At 48.2% G+C, this 14,047-nt stretch overlaps 1 pseudogene; it reads right to left on the bottom strand.

Moving 5' to 3' along the window:
• Positions 1–1,588: 1,588 nt before the first annotated feature.
• LOC123343404 lies at positions 1,589–13,840 on the bottom strand (annotated as a pseudogene).
• Positions 13,841–14,047: the final 207 nt, after the last annotated feature.

The raw sequence follows: 14,047 nt of genomic DNA, 5'->3' as shown, positions 1-14,047 counted from the left end.
GGGTGGGATGATGTGTATAAGCAACAGCAGGAGTTTAGCGGTGAGATCATGTGACGTGCTGTAAGCACATGTGTACAAGAGGATGACTTCACCCTCCTGAAATAGCAGAGATTGGCTGGTGGCTGCTACAGCTGCAGTGAAATGAGCCCCTGCACTTCCCAAATGTGGTGTCATTGAACCAATTCACTAAGTCCTGAGCACTGGTTATAGCAAATGCCCTGTAGACGCTCAGCTGTGACCCATTCCAGGGATGCTTTCTCGCTGCATGTGCAGTGCTCCTGTCAACAGTACATCTCACCCTGGGTTTATCTTGCAACGTTGGTTGCAGTGTAAATACTGTAGCTCAGGTGGTAAAATGGCTTCAGTTAAAGTCCGTTTTCACAAGCTCATGATCCTGTGCCTTTTCAGATCAAGCTTTCCATGCTTGGTCTCCACTGGAACTTAGGTAAAAAAATCAGTAAACCTGAGCAAAGTCCCTTCAGCTCTTTTGTGCTCCTCAGACATAAGTGAATCAACTCCCTCCCACCACACACCATTAAAACTACTGCTTCTCTTCAGAGGGACAATTCCCAAGTATCAGAGGGGGAGCCGTGTTACTCTGGATCTGTAAAAGCGGCAAAGAGTCCTGTGGCACCTTATAGATTAACAGACGTATTGGAGCATGAGCTTTGTGGGTGAATACCCATGCATCCGACAAAGTGGGTATTCACCCACGAGAGCTCATGCTCCAATATGTCGGTTAGTCTATAAGGTGCCACAGGACTCTGTGCTGAATTCACAAGTAGATGATCTTTGAATCTTGACATGCCCTTAGCATTGAGGCATCGGTGATCAGTTCACAACTAAGTGTGCTGAAATTAACAAGGTTAGATATGTTAGTAAACTGGTTACCTGACAAGCGCAAGACAGAATTAGATTTTTTGCGTAGTCTGCAACAGAAAAAGTGTGCTGGGCTGGGGTAGCATCTTGGCAAACCACTGTGCCAGCTGGAGTTTCTAGTGTGGACGTGGCCTAAGTCAAAAGGTCTGATTCTCTTATTTACACCAATGTAAGTTAGCGCCACTCGCTTTAGTGTTGCAACTGTGTAAGGTTGAGGAGAATCAGGCCCTGGTTTATTTCTTAATTAAATCTATACTACTGCAGTATTGCCAATCCCAGGTACTCAAATGAGAAATCAGCCCCCATCTCCTCCCAGAAATTCATGAGACTTTGAAATAATGTTCAGGGTCTCCTTATTTACAATCTGGTTTCTGGACCTTCAGGGTGTGCTTGTTTCATGTTCTCCGTTTTCTCCACAACCAGGAGGGCCAGAAAATGTTAGTTTTGAATTTGTTGTTTGTTTAAAGTTTCCCAAGTGATCATTTGACTCCAGCAGCTGGGGCTTTAAGAAACGCCCCAAAAATCACAAGACTCATGACAAAATCATGAGTTCTTATGGCAATATTAACCTTGAGCTTCATGTTCTGGCTATTCCATGTCTTGCATTTAATGATTGGGTGACCTTAATGTTAACAGCCTCTGTAAAAGTTGTGTAGAATTTGCAAAGGTGAAGTGGAGGAGGGAAGAGAGAGTCACCTCCTCCTTTTTGCTGTTTTTATTTGTGAAGCTACTTTGCACTGTATTCTTGTATAACGATAACACTGAACAAACAAGCGAGAGGAGACTTGCAGTGCTTTTCAGGTTCCTTGCATTCGGCAATAGCTCCTCTCGTACAGTTCTTCAATCGAACACTGACAATAATGAAAAATAAAAGCAATAATCACAGTCTGACTCACCAGCTGCCCCCTAGAACCATGCTGCCTGCACACAATACATAGGACCAGCCTCCCTCCCTCCCTCCCTCCCCCCCGCCCGCAAAATAAAAACGCACTTGATGGTAACCTTAGGTCATTTCCTTTAGTTCATGCAACACTTCTTAGTGTGATTGCTTGGCTCTCGCAGATCCACGCGTGACTTCTTCCAGGGCTGAGGTTGAAGGGCTGGTTCCTTCTGTTGTTCCCGTTTCAAGAACTCGTGAGCTGTGAAGAAACTCAGAATATGAAATTCTCGGTCCTTCTCTGCTGAGCTATTGTAACATTTTGTGCTACATACTCAGACTCTGCTCTGACTTTGTTAGGGCAACTTTCCATCTGCTAATGGAGCAGCTAGGGGTTCCCCTGCTTGTGTCCCCCTCCCATCAGCAGTGGGCTGGGGTGTGGCCAGAGCGCCCCAATCCCCAACCAGCAGAATGGTTCCTGGTGGTGAAACTTATAGCAGCTCCAGGGCTCTTTCAATTTATGCCAAGGACTGACCCACAACAAGCAAGAGAGAGAGGAAAAGGAGCCTTAGGAGCCACATTCTCCTTCCCTCATGTGCTATTGGGCTAGGCCTGGGGATCTGTCCCTCTAAATTTATTAAGATTGAAAATATCTAAATATGAGCAACAGGGGATGGATCACATGATGTTTACCTGTTCTGTTCATACCCTCTGGGACGCCTGGCAGTGGCCACTGTCACAAGACAGGATACTGGGCTAGATGGACCTTTAGTCTGACCCATATGGCTGTTCTTATGTTCTTATTTATAATGTTGATTTAAGTTAAGTTTACATTTTACCTTTATTAACTTCATTTTTTTTTTACCTTGAGACCCATATGTTTCTTGGCCTAGGACTCCTGCACTTACTATTTAACAAACTTCCATTCACAATTGTCCTCATGCTCCTTCATTCTTTCTGGAAAATGGTCCCTCCCTCAGGACTCTCCCATACACCTCTTCATTCCCCGTCCTAGAACATCTACAGATTCCACTGCAGCTGTATCATGGACATCCCCCTAAAAACATCTCAGGACAGCAAATGTTGTGTTGCACCAAGTTGTCTGTAGGAAATCCCATTATCAAATAGAATGGTGATGATGTGCAAATCACATCTCTATAAGCTGTAGTCAAATTCTTTAAAAAGGAAGTAGAAGGAGGAGACCCTAACTTGAAACTGGCATAAGATGGGTGCTAGGTGTCTCATGAATTGCCACTATCAAACTGCTAGCATTCTTAAGGACCAAGAATATCTATTGGGTAGTAAATGCTTATTATTGGTTCATGATATGCTGTAGGTGGAATCTGTTGCTGCAGTTGTGTCCTATTTTTCTAGAGCAGGGGTAGGCAACCTATGGCACGCGTGCCAAAAGCGCCATGCGAGCTGATTTTTAGTGGCCCTCACACTGCCTGGGTTCTGGCTGGTCCAGGGAGAGCTGCATTTTAATGTAATTTTAAATGAAGCTTCTTAAAACATTTTAAAACCTTATTTACTTTACATCCAACAATAGTTTAGGTCTATATTATAGACTTATAGAAAGTGACCTTCTAAAAACGTTAAAATGTATTACTGGCACACAAAACCTTAAATCACAGTGAATAAATGAAGACTTGGCACAGCACTTGTGAAAAGTTGCCGACCCCTGTGCTAGAGCTTTCTCCAAGCGGTTTCATTAATAGGAACAAACATGAGAAGACTCTAGTGCCATCTCACGGACTGCCAAGGTAATGGCAGTGGTTTGCCATTTGTGCACTAGTGCAGGGTCAAGGGGGAGGCATACCCCACGTTTGAATCCCCATATGGCAATACAGGGTCAGCTGGCTAACATCTGTGGGGTAAGCTACATATCAGCGGCCCAGGAAGCTAAGTAGGTGAGACAGAGCCCCAGGGTTCCAGGCCTGCATGTGGGGAAGAAAAGGCTCGTAGGAAGAGTCTACAAACTGCTGGCTCTGGTTCGCCTCCCATGAAACCAGCATCGTTGGGGGCTTGGCAGTAGTCGGCGTTCGTGTGAAGGGAGGACTGACCACTCGGGATTATCTCTGGGCATAACTGGTTCTTGGGAGAGGGCTGGATGTGTCTGTCCTCTGAAGAAAGAAGAAACCTCAAAGACTGTCTGGGCCAGTCCAGTGGAGCGAGGCTGAGTCAGTCTAGCTGAGCCTCTGGCTCTGTTGCCTAGCCCCGTGGTTCTCAACCAGGGATATGCAGAGGTCTTCCGGGGGGGTACATCAGCTCATCTAGATATTTGCCTAGGTTTCCAACAGGCCACATTAAAAAGCAGTAGCTAAGTCAGTACAAACTCAAATTTTATACAGACAATGACTTGTCTATGCTGCTCTGTGCACTATACACTGAAATGTAAGTACAGTATTTCTATTCTAATTTAATGATGGTAAAAGAGAAAGTAAGCAGTTTTTAGTAGTCGTGTGCTGCGACACAGCTGTATATTTGATTTTGCAAGCAAGTAGTTTTTAAGCGAGGTGAAACTTGGGGTACGCAAGACAAATCAGGCTCCTGAAAGGGGGACAGTAAACTGGAAGGGTTGAGAGCCACTGTCCTAGCCGGTTCGAGGGCTTTATTCTACCCCCTAAGGAAGAAGGATGCAGGGATCTTGTTTTCCAGCCTGGGTGAGGCCTCTGATCTCTGGCCTGGGGGATGAAGGCAACATGGCTTGGTTTGTCTGGGGATCATAACTGGGGCCAAGGGGAATGGGTCTCGGAGAGAAGAGATCCTCTGGGAGTGACAGTGAGGAATCTGGGGAGTGGGGAGAAATTCCCACTTCCCCATTGCTAGGGCCAGTGACTGGTGTTCCAAAGGGGGTGTGAACCTCCTCCCCATTCAGCGCTCAGCAGGTTCCACCCTCACCCCGGCGGCAAAGGCAGAACCACGCCAGAAGTTTGCTTGTCTCAGAAGTTGGGGTGAGGGGCAGCAGGGAGGCAGCCTGTCCGTGTTTGGCAGCTGTGAGGCTTGACAGGCCAGAGTGTACCCAGTCACCTCTTTGCATTGCCTCTAGGCATAGACCTGCTGCAGTCACAGTAAAGACTTTCCAGTTCCTGGACCTCTTCAGGTCAAGTGACTCAACCCTAATTGCCCCTGAACAACTGGGAGGAGACAAGTGGTGCTGTGCTATAGCTCACAAGGCAGAGAGCTGGCACAGATCTCAGCATCTCTCTAGTGCTGTTACCTGTCCAGCGGCTTCTGACTTGGAACTGACCTATGGCCATAAACACCTCGGTCACTTGGTGGTTGGATTTTGCCGACGTTTCCATGTAGATTAAGCTTTTGCTCCTTGCAAACTCCTCCCTCTAGTTGGGTGGGGAAGGTACAAAAACAGGGTTATTTCAAAGTAGACGTAGGTGTGTTCTGCACGGTAATCACATCCAGCTTGGGAAATGTCCTGGAAAGTGGTGGAAATAAGGGCTCCATTTACAAGGTATTGGCTCTTGTCCTTAGGCCTGGCAGGGAGGCACAGCTCCTCCCTGTATGATTAGACACCTCAGGTGTGACAGGGCCCTGCCCAGTGTGGACAGGGCTGCATGGTGCCAACCTGGAGAAGCGAGCTCGGAACGGACACAAACACTAGTGTAGCAGGAGTACTGCAACTTGCCCTGTCTGACTAGTGGCTGAGAAGTAGGACGAGGAACATGCAGAAATCTCCAGCTATTTGCAAGGGTGGCTCTGGAACAGATCTCCAAGCCGGATGCTGCAAACTGCCTTAAGGCCTCGTACCCCCGTCATTAGCTCTGGTGCTTGCACTGTCAGACTAATGATGTACAAGGAGCCTTAAGGCTCAGAACTCATCTGCATGGTGCATTAGTCTGCACTGGAGTGGGACACATTCCAGTGTGTTGTGCACTAACAGGCCTGTGGTGCTGCAGTGACGCACACTAGGGAACTCTCCGTGCGTGCCAGCAGGTCCTTATGGGCCAGTTAGTGCACAATACACAAGTGCACCCTAGACCTTGCCCCCCGCTCGTGCAGACAAGCTCTTAGTTTACACTGACTTTAGTTCCCCACCTTTCTGAAGAGCAGCGTGTCCGGTGATAGAGCCACCGTTGCATTCCAGCAGATTCTGCTGCGAAGCCTAAAGCTTCCTATTTCCCCAGCTCACGCTTCTTCTGTTCCAGTCACATGGTTGCAGCTGAAATGTTTAGGTCACGCTTCTTTTCTCTGTTGCACAGCTCAAGGCATTGCAGCCGCTCTCTGACTGGAACCTGTTCAAACTCACTGGAGACATGGATCCGAGAGTTAAACCCTCAAGCTTTTTTTGTCCCATGCAGTTCTCATTCATTGAGCTTGGTGGTCAGTGATGCAGCATCAGCTTCTAGTGAGGCTTCTGAATTTTTTTAATGTAATTCAAAGCATCTATGTATTGTTTTTCTGCATCAACTCATCGATGGCAAATTTTGAAGCAACATCTGGGAACATCCTCTCTGACACTGAAACCTACCGATGCACACTCTGAACCAACCCACCATAGCTCAGGAAAGTCTCTAAGATCCAAGAAAGTTAGCAGCTGAAACAGAGGGCAAAATGGGATTTATGACCTCTAACATCCCTGGCGCCCAGTGGGGCCTTGCTCTATTGCTTGCTGCTAGGAGAATCGCGTTCACCTAAACATTTACTTATAAACTGTTCAGTGTGAAAGCCTGAAGTGCAGCACTCAGGGAACATGCTGCCGTGGTGTTTTTGAAAGAGAGAATCTGCCAAGTGCTGAGATCTTACTGCAGTGACGCCACTTACCTCAAAGGTGACTTCCCGCTGAGCTGCAAGATCTGTCTTATTGCCGACTAAAACAATCATGAGCTCATCGGGAAGAAATTCCTTCTCTAATTCCCTCAACCATGGCTTTGCTCTCGCAAAAGTTGCCCGGAAAGGTGTGCGAGAGAGACACAGACAATAAACCAACCGACACTCAGGAGCTGTCACATCGCCCAAAGGAGATTGGCAGGTGAGGGCTAAGAACTGTAGAAACAAATGGGTTATGTGCAGCTTGTCACAGGTAGTGCTGCTAGGAGCACTACTCAGCATGGAACCAGCTCTAAATGTACTTCCTTCCCCAAAGCCAAGGAGGATGACTTCTCCTCCATCAGACATGACCCAACCACCATGGATCTCCAGTGGGTCATAGATCCAGCCTACAGGTGATGGGCTGAGATAATTGGGCTCTCTTGTGATGGGGCAAGGATTCTTAAAAGCTTGGTCTAACTCTTCAATAAAGTTCTGTTACTGTGAGATGTTACTCTTCAGCAGCCTATGGACTTCTCCTTCTGTAACTACCATGGCAGTAATACCGGCATATGGCCCTCGGTGTTGCGGTTCCTGTGTGTTGCGTATTACCAGTAAAAGGGAAAAGACATGCATAACGGAGTGGGAGATCATGCAACATGTTCCCCTGGAACAGTCCATCAGAAACGGACATTAGCGTAAGCCAACTAAGGGTATGTCTACACTACGGGATTATTCTGATTTTACATAAACCGGTGTTGTAAAACAGATTGTATAAAGTCAAGTGCACACGGCCACACTAAGCACATTAATTCGGCGGTGTGCATCCATGTACCGAGGCTAGCGTCGATTTCCGGAGCGTTGCACTGTGGGTAGCTATCCCATAGCTATCCCATAGTTCCCACAGTCTCCCCCGCCCATTTGAATTCTGAGTTGAGATCCCAATGCAAAAACAGTGTAGCGGGTGATTCTGGGTAAATGTCGTCACTCAATCCTTCCTCCGTGAAAGCAACGGCAGACAATCATTTCACGCCCTTTTTCCTGGGATTGGGAGCTCAGCCAAGAATGCAAATGCTTTTCGGAGACTGCGGGGACTGTGGGATAGCTGGAGTCCTCAGTACCCCCTCCCTCCCTCCATGAGCGTCCATTTGATTCTTTGGCTTTCCGTTACGCTTGTCACACAGCACTGTACTGTGGCCTCTGTCTATCCTAGACTGGAGATTTTTTCAAATGCTTTGTCATTTCGTCTTCTGTAATGGAGCTCTGATAGAACAGATTTGTCTCCCCATACAGAGATCAGATCCAGTATCTCCCGTACGGTCCATGCTGGAGCTCTTTTTGGATTTGGGGCTGCATCGCCACCTGTGCTGATCAGAGCTCCACGCTGGGCAAACAGGAAATGAAATTCAAAGGTTCGCGGGGCTTTTCCTGTCTACCAGGCCAGTGCATCCGAGTTCAGATTGCTTTCCAGAGCGGTCACAATGGTGCACTGTGGGATACCACCCGGAGGCCAATACCGTCGATTTGCAGCCACACTAACCCGACATGGCAAAAACGATTTCAGTGCTACTGCTCTCGTCGGGGAGGAATACAGAAATCAGTTTAAAGAGCCCTTTATATCGATATAAAGGGTCTCGTGTGGACAGGTGCAGGGTTAAATTGGTTTAACGCTGCTAAATTTGGTTTAAACGTGTAGTGTAGACCAGGCCTAACAGATGCATTTAATCTTTGTTACTATATCATCCTTAAAGTCTAGGGAGCTGGGAGTGAGTGTAACGCCAACAGACCCTGGTTTTCAGCAGGTGGGATTGAACCTGGGGCCTCTGGAGCTTAGTGCATGAGCCCCTGCCGCATGAGCTAAAAGCCAACTGGCTCTTAGCTAAGGCTGTAGAGCAGACACATTTTAGCTCTCTCTCTAAGTCAGGGCTCAGCAACCTTTCAGAAGTGCTGTGCTGAGTCTTCATTTATTCACTCTAATTTAAGGTTTCGCGTGCCAGTCATACCTTTTAATGTTTTTAGAAGGTCTCTTTCTTGAAGTCTATAATATAGAAACTAAACTATTGTTGTCTGTAAAGCAAATAAGGTTTTAAAAATGTTTAAGAAGCTTCATTTAAAATTAAATTAAAATGCAGGGCCCCCCGGACCGGTGGCCAGGACCCAGGCAGTGTGAGTGCCACTGAAAATGAGCTTGCGTGCCACCTTCGGCACCCGTGCCATAGGTTGCCTACCCCTGCTCTAAGTGGTCTTGGTGCCACTAGATGGGACAGGACGCCACACCCAGGTGTGGGGTTACATGAAGGTAGGGGAACAAAGAGCACTTAGTGATGTTCCCTCATTACCTACTTGGCTGGTGAGCTGGACTGGGCTGGGAGGCAGGGGTAGATAGAGAAATCTTGGCTTTGAGGGGGAAAGCGTGAGGATTTATTGTCCACAGTCAGTGAAATGTCTGTACCAGTTCCTTGCAAGTCTTCACCCATCTTTACCAGAAGACGAAGGATAAACCTGCCCATGATGTGTAGCCCTTACGGGATGTGTGCAGGAAAAAGCAGTCTTGGTTGAAATGTCTGGAGATGTATTGGGAAGTGACCCTACACTAGAACTATTGCAGCCTACCAGCGGCGTGGCTGCATGATCAAGATTCAGTCTGGATATTTTAGAAAGTTAAAGGCAAATCCTTCTGGAGGAGAGAGGCAGGAGAACAAGCCATACCTTTCTGGCTATGTCATATACAAGAAGGGCAGCATTCGCCCCCTGTAATAAAGATGGCAAACACTGTGGTACTTCTCTTGTCCTGCAGTGTCCCAGATCACAGGCTTGATCGTGGCAGTCTCTAAACATACCAGCTGGGTGAAGAAAGAACCTGGAAGCGACAGAGATGGGACAGCTCCTTGAGAAAGCCATAGCATGCACCTTAATTAATGTTAACCTTCATCTCGGTGATCTGTGTGAAAGATGGGTGTCGAGATTCGGTTGGAAAGGGCTGCGGGGGGAGGGAGGATGAGAGAGAGAGAATTAAAACACCCCCTCCCCCACCAAAAACAATGCAACAAACAGGCTGGTGAACTGGTCTTACCCAATAATAGCCCGGTACTACACCAATGCACGTCAGCAGGGTGTAGCTGGGAGATGGGGAGGGGAAGAGAAATGAGAACAATGGTTATTGCTCAGTCCATCAATATTGGTGGCATTAGCAAGCTTTGGTTTTGCAGCTGTCTAGCTGGAGGAAATGTGATGGCAGGGCGGGAATTAGGAGTCTTGAGTTCTAATCCAGCTGTATAGTGCCTGGCCCCTGTTGGGTGCTGCTGTAACAGAAATACTGCAATCTCCCCGACACTGATTTGTCTGACCTTGGGCAAGTCACTTAAGACTCGCTGGGCCCCTAAGCACAGCCCTGATTATACATAAGCAGCGCTGTCCCAGGAGTAGCCCCGGGGAGGTGCTCAGATGCTTCTGAGCTACAACTGCTTGTTCTTGCTCTTAGCCCATGCCAGCAAACCTGCCCCACCCCCAAACTGGCAGGGCTCTGCTGGCCAGTGGGCGGGGGTGACACCAAGGCCATGGCTGCTCCCCTCTCTACCTGCTCTAGGGAAGTGAGAGGTGCACGTTTGCTCCTGCACACCTGGCCCAGAGGCGTAAAGGGGGGCAGAGGCCTTTGCTCTCCCATACTCCCCCAGGCAAATGTGTGGGCCAAGTCCCAGCCTAGCCCCTAACCTTCCTGTCTCAGCTTGCCCAGATGGAAAATGGGTCTAATTAAAATCCACCTCCCTGGAGTGCTGCGAAAGCCAGCAAATGTCTGCAAAATGTTTGAAGAGCCTTGGTCTGAAAGTGCTATAGCAGCTCAAATGTGCGGCTGTGCACAGTAGACAGGCAGACGCCATCTGTTAAGGGCCAGATTGTCTGACAAATACATGGGCTTGAGGTAGAGGGGGCAGTACAGAGCCATAGCTCTCCAGAGAGCCCTGGGAGGGACAGAAGCTTTCTCTGAGTGCCAAGTAACGTAAGCGAATGACACCACACTCCTTGGTGTAGGCACTGTGACTGCCTGGTTTGTGTGGCAGCGTGGGAGACCTCTTGGGCCCTCCATCCCCCCTTCCTGGCAAAGGTCAGGGCCCCTCTTTAAAACAGGAAGAAAAGTGTCTTTCTGCCTATTTCTGATGTAAAGACACCGAGCCAGATCCTTGCTTATGTAAATTGGCCTTGCCTCCATTGAAGTCAACATCTAACAAGTGGGGATCAGTCCCATGAACATCAATGGCCTCCCTAGCTCATAGCAGGGTCTGTAAGCTTGCAAAACTTCCTAAAGAGACTTAACTGACCCTGTGTTGACATCTCCAATAAAAACTAAAGCCATGTTTTCCACCAGTGTTGCCTACTGAGATGAATCTTTTTGCATCTGATGATGGGAGCGCGTAGCAGAACTGGGTGAATAATGGTGGTTTGGTTTTGTTGGTGGCAATCTGAAAAGTCAAAAAAAAATTCATTGCAAGTCCAACACCACATAAAATGTTTCAAAGATTTTGACTCTACATCGAGAGAAATTTTATTCTGGGTCAAATGAAACATTTATTTTAACTTTGACTATTCTAAATAATTTTTTTTAAAATAAGACTAAAGGAATTTTTGAAAGTCATTTCAAACCAAAAAAATGAAACATTGAGATTTTTTTTCAGTTGTTTTTTTTTAACAATTCAGTGAAACTACCATGAACTCACAAGGTGGGTGAGATAAGATCTTATCTCAGACCAACCTCTGTTGGGGGAAGGGACACACTTTCATGCTACACAGAGCTCTTCTTCGGGTCTGAGGAAGGAACCGGAGTGTTACAGCTAAATACTCCGCTTCCTACCCAGACCCTGAAGAGCTCAGTAAAGCTCAAAAGCTTGTCCCCTCTAGGGTGACCAGACAGCAAGTGTGAAAAATCGGAACAGGGGTGGAGGGTAACAGGCACCTAGATAAGATAAAGCCCCAAATATTGGTACTGTCCCTATAAAATGGGGACATCTGGTCACTCTAGTCCTCTCGACCAACAGAAATTGGTCCAATAAAACACCTCCTTTGTCTCTTCAATATTCTGGGACCAACCTGGCTACATGAACACTGTTACCATGAACTCCTAAAATGTGGTGGTGTCCTTGGATCTGCAGCTTTTTCAGAGAAAATCTTCAGCTGAAATTCCACCTAGTTCTAGTGTGAGTGGGTTTCTGTTGAAACACCAGGAAAATGTCAAAGGCAGGTTTGCTGATCACATTGGGGAGGCTAGATGGGCTGCTTTGACAAGACTGACTGGAGCGATATCATGGGCAGAGCTGCTGGGAGTCTGGGACAATAGCCTTTTAAATGTCATCCGTTGGAGGCTCCGTTGTCATACGTCCTCTGTCACAAACAGGGCAGAATAGAGTGTTACGTCTGTTTTTCTGATACCCAGGAATTAAACAAGGGGCGGTTCCAACCCAAACCCACTAGATCGGACTCTGACGCACAGTTCCTAGGATTCCAGATGCGCCTGTGTAAGTTTCTGCAGCGAGAGTAAGAACGTGGTGCAATTTCGCAGTGAGCGCTGGGACTGGGACTGGCACCCATCCAGAGATAATGCAGTGTGATTGGTAGTAGTTCTGTGGGAGCAGCTGGGAGAGCCAGGACTGGGGGGGGAGTACGGAGAGAACGCAGAGGGGAAAATCTATAACATTTAATAGTAAATGGTGAACACTCTCTTGGGTTACTCAGGACTGGCAGGTGTAGACCAAAACTCTCCACCGATGTGACCTATTTAAATGCTGCACTACCTGCAACAAACCGCTAGCTGTCACTCTGACTCCACAATGAACACAGCTGTGTTGCTGGTCCCCTGTTCATGATTTCCTGTCTCCAATCTACCCCAGCAGAGAAATGTGTCCTGCCTGTGGCCTGAGCCTCCCTGCCAGTGAACTCCAAAGGCACTTTGCCACTGGTGTCGGTGGAGCAGGAGATGCTGAGGCCTGACTTTTTTCAGACGTGCTTCTTAGGTTGGTGCCTAAAGATCCAGCTCTGAAGAGCAGCATCAGACAAGGCCCAGCTTTTAAAATGGGCACATCAGCCTGCACAGCTTGTGCCACCTTAACCAGACTTTTCCGTATCTCGCAGTTGTCAGTCCTGTGCCTGAGAAACCAAACTAACCCCGCGCTCCTGGGCTGTAACGTTGGGGGTCTGTTGGGTCATGTTCCGTTAGCCGCCAGAGCTGCCAGCTGGAGCCCCTAACCCTGCCTGCTGAGTGACGTCCTGCTGCTGCTCTGCTGGGCCTGAGAGCTTAAGCAAAACCAAACTTCACGCTAGCATCGCTCCACTGACTTCAGCAGAGACACTCCTGCTACAAGGGAGACGCAGATCAGGCCCTTTGTGTTGCACCAAAGGATTAGTTCATTGCTGCCACTCACTCACATCCCACAGTGGGCACGGATTCCCTGATGTCATTTTTCACACGGCAGAAGGCTGTGCTTGATTTTCCCACGGCCGCGCTCCCCAGCAGAACCACCTTGGAGATGTAGGCTTGCTCCGTGGACGGCCCCGCCCCCACCTGCTGCGTTCTTCTCGGAGCCATATTCTGCAAAGAAGAGAGAACCCTGTTCAAAAGGCATTGACAGTGCGCTCCAGGGCCCTCGGATGATTAGCTGCGTACACTCTAAAGAGTTAGGCCCCAGGCCTCGATTTCCCACTCAACGTAGCAGGAGACGTGGCTCCAGTTTAACCCTGATATTCTATGATTCTATCTGCTATTCTATGATGCTGTATGATTTAGTTGGGAATTGGTCCTGCTTTGAGCAGGGGGTTGGACTAGCTGACCTCCTGAGATCCCTGCCAACCCTGATATTCTATGATCCTTCCTGCACCCCTGTTCCAATCAATCAAGCTCAACATGCTTAAAAGAATCCTAATGGGTGTCTAACCCTACGGGTACATGTACAGTACAGGGGGGCTGTACCGACATAGCTCTGTCACTGTATTGGCCAGTATAACGCCGTGCTATAGACACAGCCAACACCAACAGAAATGGGGTTTCCTTTAGTGTAGGACACCACTTCCTCGACAGACAGGCGCTTCAGCGATGGAAGCCTTCTGTCAACACAGCTGCAGCCACCGTGCGGGTTAGGTTGCCATGGCAATGTCACGCAGGAGTGTGGCCAACCACAGGGCAACGTGCTGACCTAACTTAGGTGTAGACCAAGTCTAATCCATAGACTCATCAACAGCCTGAGCTGCTGTGGCCACAGTCACAATGTCAGGTGGCCTCTCGTAGCAGCACTGTGAACTCCAGACTCCCGATCCTAAATACTGGTCATAGCGCTCCAACCTGTTCCCCCCCCCCTCAATACCTGACCTCCTGAGAAAGCTCTTCCGTCAATACACTGGCTTGGGCTCTTGGAACCAACTTGATACAGGTGGTCCCAAAGCTTCCAGTGCTAGGCTCACAAGGGGCAGTCCAGATGCACAGCCATGAATCAGTCGGACTTTTTCCTTACCAGGAAACCTCACTGGCCCTATGCCTGTGGTTCT

The sequence above is a fragment of the Mauremys mutica genome, chromosome 10 (assembly GCF_020497125.1).
Source record: "Mauremys mutica isolate MM-2020 ecotype Southern chromosome 10, ASM2049712v1, whole genome shotgun sequence".
Classification (NCBI taxonomy): Eukaryota; Metazoa; Chordata; order Testudines; family Geoemydidae; genus Mauremys; species Mauremys mutica.
Note: the sequence above shows the minus strand (reverse complement) of the source record. Positions and strands in the feature narration are given on the sequence as shown.